This window comes from Camponotus vicinus, unplaced genomic scaffold (genome assembly GCF_025532165.1).
Source record: "Camponotus vicinus isolate PSW18456_S1 unplaced genomic scaffold, iyCamVici1.0 SCAF_12, whole genome shotgun sequence".
Lineage (NCBI taxonomy): Eukaryota > Metazoa > Arthropoda > Insecta > Hymenoptera > Formicidae > Camponotus > Camponotus vicinus.
The window spans coordinates 8,788,112-8,809,906 of record NW_028141948.1 but is presented as its reverse complement, the minus strand read 5'-3'; positions in this window follow the sequence as shown (position 1 = coordinate 8,809,906).

The window sequence follows — 21,795 nt, the reverse complement described above, 5'->3', positions numbered from 1 at the left end:
ACTGTCTCGCTCGCTCCTATTACTGTCTCGCTCGCTCCTATTATTGTCTCGCTCGTTCTTGTTACTGTTTCGCTCGCTCTCGATTCTTGGGTCCGCTTATCTTTCCGAGCTATCTATCACGATTGTCAAGTGTGACAAAGAAAGTAAGACCATGAGTAGAGAGCGAGCGAGATGACCTATCATCAAAGAGTTCCGAAGTCTCTTACAATCGGTTTCTTCGCTTCCTCTATCCATTCGCAATTCACGAAAATGTAAACATCTTATAAAATAAAAATTGAAACTTTTATTTTTAATTTTATCGGTTTGAAAGTAATTTTAATGAATTAATGAGATTTTGGCGATTAAAATGATATCAAACATGACGTAAATCGGGTAATTTTTAATTAATCTGATAATAAATATTTCATTATAATTATATATTTAATTAAATTTATGCGATTTATATCGTGTTTGGTATTATTTTAATCGCAAAATTCTCATTATTCTATTAAAATTACTTTCAAATGAATAAAAAATGCATTTTATTTTTTGACATATATTCGTGAATATTATAAATGAAGTCTCGTGTAAGAAATTTCGGAATCTGCGGCATCGGGAATTTTTTCGTTATTTATAATAATATATGACTTTAAATTGCCATAAAATAAAAACTAAAGCTTTTATATTTTGTTTGATCTTTTTTGATTAAAAGGGATTAATGAAATTCTTGCGTTTAAAATGACATCGAACACAATATAATTCGGATAACTTTTACTTATTGTTATATAAGTAAAAGAATGTTTCTAATTGAAAATTATTTGAATAAAATGTTGGGTTTAATGTGATTTTACAATTAGTCGTAAAAATCATATTAATTCTAAAATTATGTTCAGTAAGATAAATTAAGTAATATAAAAATTTTAGTTTCTAATACATTTTCAATGTTATCAATTGTGGTGTTCACATGACGTCTCCTGGTCTAAATATGTTCAATATAATTAATATTAAATGGTCTATATATTGTGCAGTGAAACAATTTATTTTAATTTATTATATATATATATATATATGTATATACAGGGTGTCGCAGATCACCCGTTTCAGCCGAATATCTCAAAAACTGAGCGCGGCAGACAAAAATATTTCAAACAAAAGTTGTAAGGTTTCAAGTAACGCATTACATGGTGATATCAGTATGACCTTGAAGAGTGTTGTCAAGATCAGGGCAAAATCACTTTGGATTTTTTAAATGGAACTCGCTATTTTTATTACATATTCTTGTAGCTCATCTCAAGAGCTTTCCAAAATACTATAATTAAGTTAGTTTTAATTAAGTACTTTCCGAGTTATGAGGCTTGAAATCATTTCTTAATTTTACATAAACCGTAAAATATCTTGTAAAATATTCATTTTTCGATTATCTTACCTTAATACTTTTATGTACAAAATAATGAGAGGAATCAATTGGTGTAAAGAAAACATAGTTGTTTCGAAGAAAAAATATGTAATTGTTAATTGCAAATTAAAAGAACAGTTAGAAGGAGACAAAGAGTGAGTTAAGCTAAGATTAAAGTTAAACGACGTTGGTAGAAACAGGCATAAGTCAACGATTAAATTATAAGATAAATCGCGATTTAAAATTCCCGAGAAAATGCGACGAATAAATAAATCGATAATATTCGGAATATCCGATTGTGATATGTATACCTTTTATAATATAATAATCGAAGCGTCTCAATAGACATTATAATCGCGCGCGATATAATTATCACATAAATGCGAAGATATTTGGACAGACAATTTGATGTCTGTAATATTTACGAATACAGTACTCATTGTCTGAGTCAATTGCGAATCTTTATAAGATAAATCGCGACTCGAATTCACGGGAAAACGCGACGAATAAATAAGTCCATAATATGCGGAATATTTGATCGCGATACGTAATTTTTATAATATAATAATCGAAGCTCTCAATAGACACGAGCGCGATATAATTGCTATCACGTAAGTATAGAAAATCAAAAATATTTCGACAATCATTTGAGGTCTGTAATGTTTGCGAATATACAATTCACCGACCGATTTACTTGCGAATTTTTATAAGATAAATCGCGATTTAAAATTCGCGATAAAACGCGACGAATAAATAAATCGATAATATTCAAAATATTCAATTGCAGATACGCGAATGATATATCAGTAATATCCGATAAAAAGAGGAGCGATCTTAAAAATGGAGAACGATTAACATCTTGTGTCTACATTAGATTTCGCAACATCAATCTGCGAAGAAAAGTTAAGTAATCCATTGAATGTCGGGAACTTCACTGTAGGAGGGAACGAATCCTGGATCTTCCGGACTATTCCCGATAGCAATGATTTCAGTAATAAATCAACCACAATTATCCCTCGTCATTATCTCCAATTCACGAAATTGATATGCACATCAGAAAACATGTTCTTCCATTATTAAGAAATATATTTCTTTATTGAAAATTAAATGGATATAACGACCTTTTTTATTGAAATGTGATTACGAACGATTATATTTATAAATAATAAAATACATGCATTATTGGAGTTTGTGTTAAATGTGCGAACACATAATTTGGGGTACGGTTCGCGCGCGCGAGACGAATCGAACCCGATATCAGCAAGATTTAAAAAATTTCAATTCGAACAGTGTGCAAAATAAAATAAATCAAATAATTTTAAACAATTAATTTTAGATTAATTCTCTAGATTCTTATTCTTATAACGTTTAAATTAATAATTTCTTTTCTTTTAATCAATATCTTACTGATATAGGTACCCATTCGATTTGTCTCGAAATTTTTAAGTATTCGCACATTTTATATAATATACATGTATAATTTCGCGTATATATAATATATAACATTATTAAAAATTATAAAAATATTTTGGATACGTAAATTTGTGCATGTATTTTATTATACATATATATAAAATGGTATATATCTAAAAACTAATATTTCAAAATGCCGATGGATGTCCAATACCTGCAAATAGTTTCTTAAAAGAAACTAAAAATTAATGTTAATATCCCCAGCACCTAAAAATAATTTTTCAAAAGAGACAAATTATATTAATTAAAAATATATTCGTTCGTAATTATTTTTATCAATAAATTTATACAAATTAATTACAATATGAAATTACTTGAAAACCTAAAATTTATACACAACGCTATATTCATATTTAATCTACTATTAAATCTTTCTAGCATTATATATATAGACAATAATAATACCAATCCTAATAATGATAGAACATTTTTAACGAAGAAAAGAAAAGATACATTTCTCTCATCTAAATATATATTATTTAAATTAATTCGACGTTAAAGAAGCGTATCATCGTTGAATTACTACCGAAATCATTGCTTTCGGAAATTGCCAGGAAAACCTGAGATTAGTTCCTTCAATCTTACAATAAAAATTCCCAATTTTTAACAGGGCACCGAACTAGACGTCGCGAATGGATCTCACAAGAACCGATGAAAAATAATTCTCCATGATGAAAATCGTTTTGACTCCTTGGCGGTACGAGCCACGCAACTTTCATTAAAGTTTATTTAACGGAAGGAACAATGGTAACTCTTTTATTAAAACGACAATCTCGTCTAAGAACGCGAAAAAGAATGCGAAAAAGGATGCGAAAAGAACACGGTGTTTTCGCAACGGTAATTTATTAATTTATTTATTAATATTTTCCGATATGAAAAAAAAAATTCGTAAATACAAATATAACCAAAAAAAATAAATTATTAAATTCATAATAATTAACTCGCGATTCTATAATATCGAAGGTGATCGTTAAATTTTGTGAAGTTAATATTTAATCGTTGACTTATCACAAATCTTATCGAATCTTCACTCTCTTATTCGACATTTCTTTATATTTAATTAGCAATATTTAGGAATATTATCTGACGAGAGGGACAGCGATAAAATTCTTCTGTTAAAATGATAATCTTGTATAAGAACGCGAAGAGAACGCGGAAAGAACACGGTATTTTCGCAATCATAATTTAATAATTTATTTTAAGAATATTCAGTTCCTCTTTGACATGAAAATACAAACAGTTACTCTTTTATGAATATTCCAAAAATATATACTACAGAAACAAATACTTTAATTTAATGAATTACTATTATGTTAATTACTATTATGTAATCATTATACGTATACTTTCGATAATTTTTCGTGTAATTTACATAAGAATTTACAATCATAAATACAATTTCATATAATATAATTATAGTCATAATTGTATTGTATTTTACAATTAAAATATCAATGTTAGATATTATAATTAAAATACAATTATAACTATTTATAATTTACAATTTACAATTTACAAATTTATGATGCTATCAATATCAAATAATAATTCCATTTATTCAAATATTTAATAACATTGATATAATAATTTGATATTGATAGCATTAACATTTGGATTTAATATTATATTCGATTTAATACACATACATTTTTAAGTTTTAAAATAAAATATAACATGTTAAGATTTCTTAAACGTTAATAATTATGCAATTTCTTTAATATTTCTGAAGATAATTTTGATAATTTAAATTTCCTTTTTAAAACATTTTTATTTTTAAAACATGTTATATTCATTTTTACGTTTTTAAAAATAAATTCAACTTAATTAAAATAATTTTAATTTACCCCTAGGATTATTGGAATATTAAAAGAAAGAATGAATCTTACTTAATAGCCCTAACAACCCTACTATTAAAGGATTCTAATAATTTTAATAGCTCCAACAATCCTACTATAACAGAATTCTAATGATCTTAAGAGCCCTAACAACCCTAATATTAATAGAAGAATTCTAATGATTTTACTTAATAGCCTTAACAACCCTACTTCCTGATTAACTAAAATTATTCGAGATTTGAGGAACCTATCTCTAATCATCACCTCACCTAATCATGTATATATTTTAGTCACGTGCCCTAACCGCGTACCCTAACCGTACTCTTCAGGCCAGTTGAACCTACCTTTCGTTGATCCTGGCCACTTTCTTTCTCGATCTCTAATCAGAGATCGAAGAAGGAGATAATTACTCCTTCTTTTGCCGGATAATTACCGGCAAAAGAGCGTGAAATATTTACGCTCATTTAGTAACGATCGTTCGATTTCACGATCGTTCGTTAAATATTGAATATAACTTTATTTTAACTGAAATAAAGCCAAATTACTACAAATTTCTATAAATTATATTTTATAGTAAAATATAAAATTAATATGTGTATTTATCATATTACAAATTATTTAATTAATTAATCATTTGGCTTTATATTAAGTTAAAGTAAAGTTTAAAAACAATATCTACAAACAAATTCTACGATGGATGAGCTATGAGCAATTAGAAGATAAGTGCGTATTATAAGAATAAATTAGCATCAAAAATTGATAAAATTGGTAATTGTTAATGCGTGTCCTTTATTTAATAAATTAGACAAAATCTTTACAAAAAAATCTTTTCTTAATCTCTTCTTTTTTTAATTAATATTTCAATATATTTTCGCAATAGATGCAAAGCATAAGTTCGAAAGAACTTATTAAAATTATTTAATTTAATTGAATTAATTTAATTTAATTATTTAATTTAATTTATTTAATTTAATCCATCCTAGCTCATCCATTTTAAGGCAACGGATTTATCTACAATCTACAATCTACATCTACATCTACATCTACATCTACATCTGCAATCTCTACGAATCTGTTACCTTAAAGTTAAATAAAAGTTTTTTTCACTCACCGGCACTGATGCGCAACAGCGGAGTTGTTGTTATCGAAGCTAGTTGTCTGTAACATACAAATATAAAATTCATTTATAATAATGCTCACAAAATGCAATTAATATTTAAAAAAATTTTTATCGCGCGGAATTTTATATCCCATGTGTAAAATAATAAGCAGATAAACACGTATGGAAAAATTTTATAAATTTTTGAAACCGTTTTTTAAATAGAAAATTTTATATGACTTTTATAAAAATCTTTCTCTTTAATTCATTTAAATAATAAGATCGAATTATTGTTCGTTTATAACAAGTTAACGATTTATAACAATTAACATATAAATAATAGATATTCACCATCAGGTTGCTCCGCCGATGTAAGATGCCTCTCCCAGGCCTCCTCCTCCTCTCATGTTGTTGGCGCGCGATAACGACACTCCCGCACTCGCGAGCGATATTTTTATATCGCTATTTCCGCTATTTTACGCGCGATACTTAACGGTGTCCGCACTATTTCGGTACAATAAAAAATTTTCTATTTGATCGCGCGATGTATATACTTAATATGTATATACTTTGAACGGCACTCCCGGTTTCGGTACGAGCGAAAATCCCATTTCACTTACGAGAATCAGCTTCGAGTCAACAGGTCGGGAATGCAACGATACAACGAGCAAGGACTAAGCCCAAACCGGAAAGAAGACGAAGCGATTAACGGAAATAGAGGAAAATGAAGTTCACCAACTCTTTTTCGCGCATAATTATCCTATCTCGTATCGAACCTGGACCCGCTAAGCACGATTTCAGGTGCTCCGCCCGGACATATTATGCCTCCCGCGGTTGCTATATGCTACACCAGGCTAGTAGACGGCAAAAGAAGAGGATACCCACATTTTTTAAACGCTAACATTCAGCAATTTAGAAAATGGGGAGGCAACCCCTTTTATCGAGCGAAAATCGTGCCTAGGGGAATCCACTCGACTCCTCGACAGGGTTAACACACGCAGTGCGTGAGTTAACCCTGTCGAGCAAAGAGAAGGGACCCATTGACGACCATTCCGAGCAATCGATCAAGTTCTAACTAATTCGGGCCGAATCACTTGACGAAGCACGAAGCACGAAGCGCGAGTGTACGTTGTATAGTAACGTGTGCAAACTCGAAACATCCCAGTTAGTTGGCATCGGAAGTAGAGACTCGTGACAATAAATGAAATTGGGATTTTATATGAAAAAGTCCAAAAGTTCCGCGAAAACGCGACAACGCGAGAATACTGCAACGCGAAAACGCGGTAACGAAGCGCTTGCCGTCCGCGGCACGTTGACGGCACCGACGACGCGAAAGGGTACTTAGCTTCCCATTCAGGCACCTTAAAATTTATCATAAATAGAAAAATTTAAGATAAACCTCAAGGCACCATCCAAGTACTAAGCCCTCCCACCGCGACAAGGTGTACCCCATGGGAGGGTTATATTATATATAATTTTATATATAATATAATACATAATTTGAAATTTATTTTGTAATATAGTACATAAATTTAAATTCGCAAATATAAATAATAAATAAAAATATAAAAGATAAAAGAAAATCTATTATATAAAGCAATGTTCAAAATAATTGATTTTAAAACTAATTATTTTTAAAACTAATTATTATATTTTAATATTATAAATTTCGTAATTACAAAATAATTTATATTTCTTAGATATAAACTTTTAGAAATATGATAAATAAAAAAATTTCTATTTTTTTTATACATGAAATATTTAAATAAATATATTAATATGAAATGTTTTATAAAATATAAGAAGTAACTGAAAATATTAATTTATAAAAAATTTTATAAATGTTTTATAAATATTTTAAAATAAAATGGAATATTTTTTTCGGCATACGCTGACGTTCGTGCACTCGTAAATAATAACGCGATTTAAAGTGCACAAGAATTTTAATAAACCGCGAGTAACATACAAGAATTCAGAATAATCGTAAAATGGATCACAAATAGACGCGCGTCCGCACAGCTTGACAGCTGGGCTCAGATTCTTTGACAGTCGTTGTTTATAACAATATCTTGACATCGCGCGCGGAAACGACCTTCTTCGAAAGAATTCAACGGGTGACGAATACAGCGGGACGGGACGCGGGGACGCAACAATATAACAAATAATGAATGTGATAAATAATTTATATTAATGACTTACATCATATTTCATTGGTCCATCCATTTCCAAAATCTCCTTTTTTTTTTTGCTTTCTTCGCTTTTTCCTCGTGGCACTTCAATCCTCGTTGCACTCATTTGAATTCCTCGTTGCACTTACATTCATTCACGAAAAGTTCCTCGTTGCACTTGCAATTGTGTTCAGAGAAAGAATTTGATAATATATGATACGTCTCACATCACTACTCAAGATATTCACTGCTCAAGAGCCACTGAGCGAATGATCGTAAGTCAGAAACATTACTGCGGTACTGTTTATATCGCCAAGGTTGACTATGTAAAGAAAGAATTTGATAATATGTGAAACGTCTCTCACGTCACTACTCAAGATCACTGTGCGAATGATAATAAAGCCGTGTAACATATTAACAATAGCGCGATACTGTTTATCAAGGTCGAACACGGTGTTATTGATAATTCTCTCGTTGCCGAAATATTTTCTGTAATATAAAATATTCGTGCGCGGAATATTAAATTATAGAAGCATTTTAATTTATTGATTAAGATTAATTGATTATTTATTAAACTATTCATCATGAAGTCTTTCGTTATACTAATTATTTGCATCTATAATTCGATTGTTTTACTTCGTGTTCTTTCACAATCCCCCCCCAAATTATATTTAGATTGTCAAGTAAAATGATAAAGTAACACGGATAGAATATATTTGTGACTCTAAGTATTAAAATAATAATTATTGTCCGTAAAGATTGCAAACATCGATGTGATTATTTAATATGTTGGATTCCTTGAAACGCGACGAATAAATAAATCGATAATATTCGGAATATCCGATTGCGACATGTATTAATTTTTATAATTTGACAATCGAAGCGCTCTCAATAGACACGCGCGCGAAATAATTATTATCACACAAAAGGCTAAGATATTTCGATAGACAATTTGAGGTCTGTAATGTTTGCGGATATACAATTCACCGACCGAGTTATTTGCGAATTTTTATAAGATAAATCGCAATTTAAAATTCACGATAAAACGCGACGAGTAAATAAATCGATAATATTTTAAATATTGCGTATCGATAATATTTTCAATTGCGTATAACTTTTATAATATAATAATCGAAGCCATCAAATACGCGAGGTGACATACCGATAATATACGATAAAAAGAGGAGCGATCTTAAAAATGGAGAACGATTAACATCTTGTTTCTACATCAGATTTCGCAAGATCAATCTGCGAAGAAAAGTTAAGTGATCCTTTGAACGTCGGGAATTCCACCGTAGGAGGGAACGAATCCTGGATCTTCCGGACTATTCCCGATAGCAATGATTTCAGTATTAAATCAAAGACAATTATCCTTCGTCATTATTTTTAATTCAAATTGATATTCACGTCAGAAAATATGTTCTTCCATTACTAAGAAATATATTTCTTTATTGAAAATTAAATGGATATAACCTTTGTCATTGAAATGTGATTACGAACGATTATATTTATAAATAATAAAATACATGCATTATTGGAGTTTGTGTTAAATGTGCGAACACATAATTTGGGGTACCGTCTGCGCGCGCGAGACGAATCGAACCCGATAACAGCAAGATTTAAAAAATTTCAATTCGAATAGTATTCAAAATAAAATAAATTAAATAACTTTAAATATATAATTAATTCTAGATTAATTATCTAGATTCTTATACCTGTAACGTTTAAATTAATAATTTTTTTTTCTTTTAATCAATATCTTACTGATATAAGGGTACCCATTCGATTCGTCTCTAAATTTTTAAGTATTCGCACATTTTATGTAACATTCATGTATAATTTCGCGTATATATAATATATCAATTAACAAAAATTATAAAAATATTTTAGATACGTTAATGTGTTCATGTATTTTATTATACATATATATAAAATGATATATATATCTAAAAACTAATATTCTAAAATGGCGATGGATGTCCAATACTTGCAAATACTTGCAATAGTTTCTTAAAAGAAACTAAAACTACTATTAATATCCCCAGTACCTAGAAATAATTTTTCAAATGAGATAATTAATTAATAATTAATAAAATATATTCGTTCGTAAGCATTTTTATCAAAAAATTAATAAAAATTAATTACAATATGAAATTTCTTGAAAAATTAGTTTATACACAACGCTATATCCATATTTAATCTACTATTAAATTTTTCTGGCATTATATATATAGACAATAATAATACCAATCCTAATAATGATAGAACATTTTTAATGAAGAAAAAAAAAGATACATTTCTCTCATCTAAATATATATTATTTAAATTAATTCGACGTTAAAGAAGCGTATCGTCCTCGAATTACTACCGAAATCATTGCTTTCGGAAATTGCCAGGAAAACCTGGGATTAATTCCAATCTTACAATAAAAATTTTTAACAGGGCACCGAACTAGACGTCGCGAATGGATCTCACAAGAACCGATGAGAAATAATTCTCCATGATGAAAATCGTTTCGACTCCTCGGCGGTACGAGCAACTTTCATTAACGTTTATTTAACGGAAGGAACAACGATAACTCGTTTATTAAAACGACAATCTTGTCTAAGAACGCGAAAAGAACACGGAAAAAACACGGTGATTTCACAACCGTAATTTATTAATTTATTTATGAATATTTTCCGATACGAAATTCGTAAATGTAACTGAAAAACAAATTTTTAAATTCATAATAATTAACTCGCGATTCTATAATATCGAAGATCATCGTTAAATTTTGTGAAGCTAATATCGTTGACTTATCACATCGAATCTTCGCACTCTTATTCGATAATTCTGTATATTTAATTAGCAATATTTAGGAATAATATCTGACGAGAGGGACAGCGATAAAAATATTTTGTTAAAACGATAATTTTGTATAAGAACTTGTATTAAAAATTTTATATTTGATCGCGCGATGTATATACTTAATATGTATACCTATATATTAGACGGCACTCCCGGTTTCGGTACGAGCGAAAATCCCATTTCACTTACGAGAATCAACTTCGAGTCAACCGGTCGGGATTGCAACGATACAACGAGCAAGGACTAAGCCCAAACCGGAAAGAAGACGAAACGATTGACGGAAATAGAGGAAAATGAAATTCACCAACTCTTTTTCGCGCATAATTATCCTATCTCGTATCGAACCTGGACCCGCTAAGCACGATTTCAGGTGCTCCGCCCGGACATATTATGCCTCTCGCGGTTGCTATATGCTACACCAGGCTAGTAGACGGCAAAAGAAGAGGATACCCACATTTTTTAAATGCTAACATTCAGCAATTTAGAAAATGGGGAGGCAACCCCTTTTACCGAGCGAAAATCGTGCCTAGGGGAATCCACTCGACTCCTCGACAGGGTTAACACACGCAGTGCGTGTGGCTGTAGACGAGCAAAGAGAAGAGACCCATTGACGACCATTCCGAGCAATCGATCGAGTTCTAACTAATTCGGGCCGAATCACTTGACGAAGCCCGAAGCAAGAGTGTACGTTGCATAGCAATGTGTGCAAACTCGAAACATCCCAGTTAGTTGGCATCGGAAGTAGAGACTCGTGACAATAAGGAAATTGGGATTTTTATACGAAAAGTCCAACGCGGAAGCGCGAAAACGCGACGACGCGAGAATACTACAACGCGGAAATGCGGTAATGAAATGCCGCCGTCCGCGACACGTTGACGGCACCGACGATGGAAAGTCGATGACGCAATGTAACTCTTTTATTAAAACGACAATCTCGTCTAAGGACGCCAAAAAGGACGCGGGGAAAACATGGTGTTTTCGCAACCGTAATTTATTAATTTATTTATGAATATTTTTCGATACAAAATTCGTAAATACAAATATAACTGAAAAGCAAATTATTAAATTCATAATAATTAACTCGCGATCCTATAATAGCGAAAGTGACGGGAAGAGAACGCGGAAAGAACACGGTATTTTCGCAATCATAATTTAATAATTTATTTTAAGAATATTCAGTTCCGCGCGATATGGAATTCGTAATAGATAAATCTAACGGAAAGCATATCATTAAATTTATAATAATTGACTCGCGATTCTACATTTTATATAAAAATTTTCCGAATTTATTAATGACTCTTTAATATAAAAATATAAACAGTTATTCTTTTACGAATATTTCAAAAATATATACTATAGAAACAAATATGTTAATTTAACGAATTAATATTATACGTATACTTACGTATAATCATATATATACATATAATATATACGTATAATCATTATACGTATACTTTTGATAATTTTTCGTGTAATTTACATAAGAATGTATTCACGTAATTTACAATCGTAAATACAATTTCATGTAATATAATTATAGTTATAATTGTATTTTATACAACTATGTCAATAATTAAAAATATCAATATTAGATTATAATTAATATACAATTATAACTATTTACAATTTACATCTTAAATATACAATTTACATCTTAAATAGACACAATACGATTTACAATCGTAAATACAATTTCATGTAATATAATTATAGTTATAATTGTATTTTATACAACTATGTCAATAATTAAAAATATCAATATTAGATTATAATTAATATACAATTATAACTATTTACAATTTATAAAATACAATTTATTAATTACAAAGTACAATTTACAAAATATAATTTATGATGTTATCAATATCAAATAAATGTACTCGATTTATTCAAATGTTTAATAACATAAATAATTTGATATTGATAACATTAACATTTGGACTTAATATTATAGCTATATATTAATTTACACATTTATATGATATATTTTTAATTTTTAAAATCAAATATAACATGCTAAAATATATCTTGAACATTTATAATTATGCAATTTGTTTAATCTTCTTGAAAATAATTTTGATAATTTAAATTTCATTTTTAAAACATTTTTAAAAATAAATTCAATTTAATTTTTTAAGAATAATTTTAAATTATTACAAAGAATTACAAAAGTATCCAAAATATATGTATAATATAAAATTTATTAAAAATTTCTACATAGTCCAAACAAGGCTGATTAGCGATGATGAATTACGCGATATTTATTATTAATAATCGACATACAATAATAGAATTTAAGAATAGAAATTAGTTTTATATAAATAACGCTTAAACATAAATAATAGTGATCAAAAGGGTCATTAATAAAATTATTGATAGTTTTTCCGATTGTAAAAGAAAGTATTTGCATTACTGGCGCATTTTATGTAGATTATTAATATTCAAAACGCGAAAAGATAGATCAAGCTTCGATGTAAATCAATGATTAAAGTACAAGATAAATAACAATTCAAAATTCGCGAGAGAGCGATAAGAAATAAATAAATCGATTATTAGGAATAGTTGATTACGATATGCATAATTTTTGTAATATGATAATCGAAACCGCTAATAGACAGCGCGCGACATAATTATTATTAAACAAATGCGAAGATATTTCGAGACATTTGAGATTTATAATATTTGCGAATATAGAATTTATTACAAATTTTTAAAAGATAAATCGTGATTTACAATTCGCGAGAAGACGCGACAAATAAATAAATCAACAATATTCGGAATATTTAATTGCGATATGTATAATTTTTATAATATAATCGGAGCTCCTAATAGACACGCGTGATATAATTAATAGAGAATAACGGAACGAATAATTTTATCAAAGTCTCTCTCTAATAATTTAACTATCTAACTATATCTCTAACTATCGATGTATTAGTAAAGTTTAATAAGATTTATACAATGATTTAAATAATCGCGATTTTAATCATTAATAAAATTATCGATCATCTTCTTAAATAGTAAAAAAAATATTTGCACTATTAGCGCAGACTATAAAAGACAATATTCAAAGACGTGGAAAGGTAGACAAAGTTTCGACGTATAAGTCAACGATTAAATTATAAGATAATATTAAGTTATAAGATAAATCGCGATTTACAATTCGCGAGAAGACGCGACAAATAAATAAATCGACAATATTCGGAATATTTGATTGCGATATGTATAATTTTAATAATATAATCGGAGCACCTAATAAACACGCGCGATATAATTACTATCACGCACAAGTGCAAAGATATTTCGACAGATGTTTAAGGTCTGTAATATTTGCGAATTTATTTGCGATTAATACGCTATTTTATAGAAATATCGCGATTGAAAAATACATATTGAAAATACATACATCTCGCGCATGATTAGTTAAATGAAATAAAATGAATCTTAAGACTTTACAATTTTAAATATAATTAACATATAATTAAAAAATCGCGTTGTTCGTCACGTTTAATAGAGAATAACGGAACGAATGATTTTATCAAAGTCCCTCTCTAATAATTTAACTATATCTAATTATATCTCTAACTGTCGATGTATTAGTAGAGTTTAATAAGATTTATATAATGATTTAAACAGTCGCGATTAATCATCAATAAAATTATCGTCTATTTAAATAGTAGAAAAAAATATTTGCACTACTAGCGCAGATTATAAAAGATTTATAAAAGAGACAATATTCAAAGACGTGGAAAGATAGACAAAGTTTCGATGTAAGTCAACGATTAAGTTAGATCGCGATTTAAAATTCGCGAGAAAACGCGACGAATAAATAAATTGATAATACACGAAATATTCGATACGTATAATTTTTATAATATAATAATCGCGAAGTCCTCAATAGATACGCGCGCAATATAATTATGCTGTCACATATAAGTGCGAAGATATATTTCGATAGACATTCGAGGTCTGTAATATTTGCGAATATAAAATTCACTATCCGATTTATTTGCGATTAACACGCAACTTTATGAACGCCGTGATTCACATAAGATACCTATCTCGCGCATGATTAGTTAAATAAGATAAAATGGAAAATTTTTATAATATGATAATCGAAATCAAGATGCGTGCGCGATACATTATTATCACTCAAATTATCACACAATTTGTAAATAATCGCGATTAAAACAGTCATTAATAAAATTATTGATCGTCTTTTAAATAGTAGAAAAAATATTCGCACTACTAACGCAACTTTTGCACGAACAATTAAAAACAATATTCAAAGACGTGGAAAGATAAACAAAGGTTCCATGTATAAGTCAACGATTAAATTATAAGATAAATCACAATTTGAATTCACGAGAAAACGCGACGAATAAATAAATCGATAATATTCGGAATATCCGATTGCGACATGTATTAATTTTTATAATTTGACAATCGAAGCGCTCTCAATAGACACGCGCGCGAAATAATTATTATCACACAAAAGGCTAAGATATTTCGATAGACAATTTGAGGTCTGTAATGTTTGCGAATATACAATTCACCGACCGAGTTATTTGCGAATTTTTATAAGATAAATCGCAATTTAAAATTCACGATAAAACGCGACGAGTAAATAAATCGATAATATTTTAAATATTCAATTGCGTATAACTTTTATAATATAATAATCGAAGCCATCAAATACGCGGGTGACATACCGATAATATACGATAAAAAGAGGAGCGATCTTAAAAATGGAGAACGATTAACATCTTGCTTCTCATCAGATTTCGCAAGATCAATCTGCGAAGAAAAGTTAAGTGATCCATTGAACGTCGGGAACTTCACTGTAGAAGGGAATGAATTCTGGATCTTCCGGACTATTCCCAATAGCAATGATTTCAGTAATAAATCAACGACAATTCCCTCGTCATTATCTTCAATTCACGAAATTGAAATGCACGTCAGAAAACATGTTCTTCCATTATTAAGAAATATATTTCTTTATTGAAAATTAAATGGATATAGCAATTTTTTATAGAAATGTGATTACGAACGATTATATTTATAAATAATAAAATCCATGCATCATTGGAGTTTATGTTAAATGTGCGAACACAATAATTTTGGGGTACCGTTTGCGCGCGCGAGACGAATCGAACCAGATAACAGCAAGATTTAAAAAATTTCAATTCGAATAGTTTGTAAAATAAAATAAATCAAATAATTTTAAATATATAATTAATTCTAGATTAATTCTCTAGATTCTTATTCTTATAATGTTAATTAAATTAATAATATTTTTTCTTTTAATCAATATCTTGCTGATATAGGGGTACCCATTCGATTCGTCTCAAAATTTTTAAGTATTCGCACATTTTATGTAACATTCATGTATAATTTCGCGTATATATGATAAATAATATTAATAAAAATTATAAAAATATTTTGGATACGTTAATTTATGCATGCATTTTATTATACATATATATATAAAATGATATATATCTAAAAACTAATATTCTAAAATGGCGATGGATGTCCAATACCTGCAAATAGTTTCTTAAAAGAAACTAAAAACTAATATTAATGTCCCCAGTACCTAGAAATAATTAATTAATAATTAATAAAATATATTCGTTCGTAATCATTTTTATCAAACAGTTAATAAAAACTAATTACTGTTATGTTAATAATAACAGTTAATAAAAACTATGAAATTAGTTAAAAAATAGATATTTATAGACAACGCTATATCCATATTTAATCTACTATTAAATCTTTCTGGCATTAAACAATAATAATACCAATTCTAATAATGACAGAACATTTTTAACGAGAAAAAAAATAGATACATTTCTCTCACATCTAAATATATATTATTTAAATTAATTCGACTCTAAAGAAGCGTATGGCGTTCGTCGTTGAATGACTACCGAAACCATTGCTGTCGGAAATTGCCAGGAAAACCTGGGATTAGTTCCATTCTTACAATAAAAATTCCCAATTTTTAACGGGGCACCGAACTAGACGTCGCGAATAGATCTTACAAAAACCGATAAGAAATAATTCTCCATGATGAAGATCGTTTCGACTCCTCGGCGATACGAGCCACGCAACTTTCATTAACGTTTACCTAACGAAAAAAACATCGACAAGACTCTTTTATTATAACGACAATCTCGTCTAAGAGCGCGAAAAGAACGAGTAAAACACGGTATTTTTGCACCCGTAATTTATTAATTTATTTATGAATATTTTCCGATACGAAATTCGTAAGTATAAATATAACTGAAAAAACAAATTATTAAATTCATAATAATTAACTCGCGATTCTATAATATCGAAGGTGATCGTTAAATTTTGTGAAGCTAATATTTAATCGTTGACTTATCACATCGAATCTTCACACTCTTATTCGATAATTCTGTATATTTAATTAGCAATATTTAGGAATATTATCTGACGAGAGGGACAGCGATAAAAATCTTTTGTTAAAACGATAATTTTGTATAACTTGTATTAAAAATTTTATATTTGATCGCGCGATGTATATACTTAATACGTATACCTATACATTAGATACGGCACTCCCGGTTTCGGTACGAACGAAAATCCCATTTCACTTACGAGAGTCAACTTCGAGCCAACCGGTCGGGATTGCAACGATACAATGAGCAAGGACTAAGCCCAAACCGGAAAGAAGACGAAACGATTGACGGAAATAGAGGAAAATGAAGTTCACCAACTCTTTTTCGCGCAAAATTATCCTATCTCGTATCGAACCTGGAGCCGCTAAGCACGATTTCAGGTGCTCCGCCCGGACATATTATGCCTCCCGCGGTTGCTATATGCTACACCAGGCTAGTAGACGGCAAAAGAAGAGGATACCCACATTTTTTAAATGCTTACATTCAGCAATTTAGAAAATGGGGAGGCAACCCCTTTTGCCGAGCGAAAATCGTGCCTAGGGGAATCCACTCGACTCTTCGACAGGGTTAACACACGCAGTGCGTGTGGCTGTAGACGAGCAAAGAGAAGGGACCCATTGACGACCATTCCGAGCAATCGATCGAGTTCTAACTAATTCGGGCCGAATCACTTGACGAAGCACGAAGCAAGAGTGTACGTTGCATAGCAACGTGTGCAAACTCGAAACATCCCAGTTAGTTGGCATCGGAAGTAGAGACTCGTGACAATAAATGAAATTGGGATTTTATATGAAAAGTCCAAAAGTTCCGCGAAAACGCGACGACGCGAGAATACTACAACGCGAAAACGCGGCGCTTGCCGTCCGCGGCACGTTGACGGCACCGACGACACGAAAGGGTACTTAGCTTCCCATTCAGGCACCTTAAGATTTATCATAAATAGAAAAATTTAAGATAAACCTCAAGGCACCATCCAAGTACTAAGCCCTCCCACCGCGACAAGGTGTACCCTATGGGAGGGTTATATTATATATAATTTTATATATAATATAATACATAATTTGAAATTTATTTTGTAATATAGTACATAAATTTAAATTTGCAAATATAAACGATAAATAAAAATATAAAGGATAAGAGAACATTTATTATACAAAGCAATGTTCAAAATAATTGATTTTAAACCTAATTATTGCGCGCAATTAATTTTTACATTTTTACTTTTAAATAGATATATTTTAATATTATAAACTGCGTAATTACAAAATAATTTATATTTCTTAGATATAAACTTTTAAAAATATGATAAATAAAAAAATTTCTATTTTTTTATATATGAAATATTTAAATAAATATATTAATTTGAAATGTTTTATAAAACATAAAAGTATCTGAAAATATTAATTAATAAAAAATTTTATAAATGTTTTAATTATTTTAAAATAAAATGGAATATTTTTTATAAGTATTGTATTATATATGTTACAATTTAAAATCACTATTAAATCACAATCAAAGAAATAAATCGAAACGAGAAATATGTATATTTTGAATATATATATTATTGATAAATAATTTATATATTGTTGCGTCCGCGGAACGCGGTATATATCGAACGCGATATATATCGAACGCGCGCGACACAATCGGCATACGCTGACGCTCGTGCACTCGTAAATAATAACGCGATTTAAGGTGCACAAGAATTTTAATAAATCGCGAGTAACATACAAGAATTCAGAATAATCGTAAAACGGATCACAAATAGACGCGCGTCCGCACAACTTGACAGCTGGGCTTAGACTTTCTGACAGTCGTTGTTTATAACAATATCTTGACAACGCGCGCGAAAACGATCTTCTTCGAAAGAATTCAACGGGTGACGAATACATTCAGCGGGACGGGACGCGGGGACGCAACAATATAATAAATAATGAATGTAATAAATAATTTATATTAATGACTTACATCATATCTTATTGATCCTTCCATTTCCAAAACCTTCTTCTTTCTTTCGCTTCCTTCTCTCTTTTCTCGTGGCACTTTAATCCTCGTTGCACTTACACTTATTCACGAAAAGTTCCTCGTTGCACTTGCAATTGTGTTTAGAGAAAGAATTTGGTAATATATGAAACGTCTCACATCACTACTTCACTGCTCAAGAGCCACTGAGCGAATGATCGTAAGTCAAGAACATTACCGCGGTACTGTTTATATCGCCAGGGTCGACTATGTAAAGAAAGAATTTGATAATATATGAAACGTCACTACTTTATTGCTCAAGGTTACTGTGCGAATGTAAGTCAGAAACATTACCGCGGTACTGTTTATATCGCCAAGTTCGACTTATACTACGTTATTGTTATAATTCGTCGTTGAAATCTTCTATGAGTTATTGCCGATTAAGAAAATTTAAAGCATTGGTTGAAATTTATTTAATTCTAATAGATATCGTTAAGGAAATTATTATAATAAGCATTAATAATCGAAAGATCATAACAAAATTAATTCTTTTATCCCCTTTTATGTATCCCCTGTTTCAATTTTTATTCGCAGTAATTAATGATTGCGATGCGATAAAGATTTATCGTTGCGATACAGTTTCATGTCGTTTATTATAAGTTAATTAATTTTTAATTATTAATAATTATATCAAATCATGTTTCGATACTAATCGTAATCGTGTTTAGAAAAATATTCGACAATATGCGAAGCAAAAAATGTAGTATAATTATAATACAATTTATAAATTGATGATGCTATCAACATCAAATAAATATATATTCGAATTTATTCAAATATTTTCAATAATACGGATAATTTGATGTTGCATGAGAGCATTATAACACACACGCTTGAACTTACAATAATATTATATATATGGAAAGAAAGAGAAAGAAAAGTTCGGAGAGTAAGATAATTTTTCAAAAAATGAAGATATTGCAAGATATATTTTCCATTTTTCGAGACTTTTATTCAAGATTTATTCTCTATTGTGAGTGTTATAAATAACTTTTACACATAGTTTTGTTATAATTTTCATAATAACTTGATATACATAATAAATTGTTATATAGAATATATACATAGAATATTTTATTATATTACACGAAAATATCAGAAATGCGTACAATGTAAAATTTATTAGAAATTTTTAGATTGGCGTATATAGTTGATATAATCTATCGCAATCAAAAGAATCACTAATAAATTTATCGATTATGTCTTTCAATTAAGAAAGAGTACCCGGAATTTTAATGTATTTTGTAAGGTTTTCTAAAAGAAATATTATCGCGAAAAGATAAACTAAGTTTCGATGTTACCCAATGATTAAATGAGAAAAAAAATCGCGATTTAAATTTCACGAATATACATGACAAATAAATAAATTGACAGTAATAGTAATATTTAATTACAATCCGTGTAATTTTTATAATAATCGCAACACAACGTGCGCACACGCAATATAATTATTATCGTTTTATATGATAATAAAAAAGTATCAAGTAATTAATTTTTCTGTTGCATTTAACAGTTAACACTTAGCAATAAAACGATAATTTATTTTATTGTGATTTTTATAAGAATAATTATTTCTTTAACGATACTTAAAGATTAAGTGTATTTTATTCGATGTTTTATCATTCAACTTTTTAACAATCTAAATACAATTCAAATTATTATTAATTTTAATTCTTGTCACACACTTCTATTTTTAAATCAATATGTCAAAAATTAAATTCAAATATAATCAATTAATATTCTTATAGATCTATTCTTTATAAAACTCAAAATAATTTATTTTGTAAAACTAATTATTACGCGCAATCAATTTTTTTATCTTTCAAGAGAGATTTATCTCTGATATTAATACTTCAAATGTAAAACTAGCAAAAAAATGTTTCTTTATTATAAATTTTTGAAAAATATAATTATATAAAGAGAGTATGTTAATTTTCATAAATGAAATATTTAAATAATTATATTATTTTAAAAATATTTTATAAAATATTAAAATATTTATATATAAAAATATTAAGTAGTAACAAAAATATTATAAATGCTTTATTATAAATACTTTAAATGTGTTAAAATGAAACCTGGAATATTTTATACATGCATTATATTACGTGATTTTTAGAGCTAATTATATATACCATTGAGAAAATGAAAAAATAATAAGCAATATGTCTATTTTCAAATTAATATATATTGTTGCGTCCGGTTATGTATCGAACGCGCGCGACACAATTGATCGGCACACGCTCGCACTCGCGCACTCGAAAATAATAATACCGTTCTTTGAAACACAAGAACCACGAAACATAGAACCACGAGAAACATACAAGAACTCAGATAATTCGTGAAACGAAACACAGATTTTAACGCGCGACCGCTCAGCTTGACAGCTGGGCTCAGACTCAGCTGACCGTCGTTGATGTTAAACAACCTCTTAACAACGCGCGCGGAGACGATCTTCTTCCATCGACGTACTTCCCGACAGAATAACGGATGGCGTATACATCCGCAGGAACGAGACGCGGGGACGCAACAATATAAATAATAA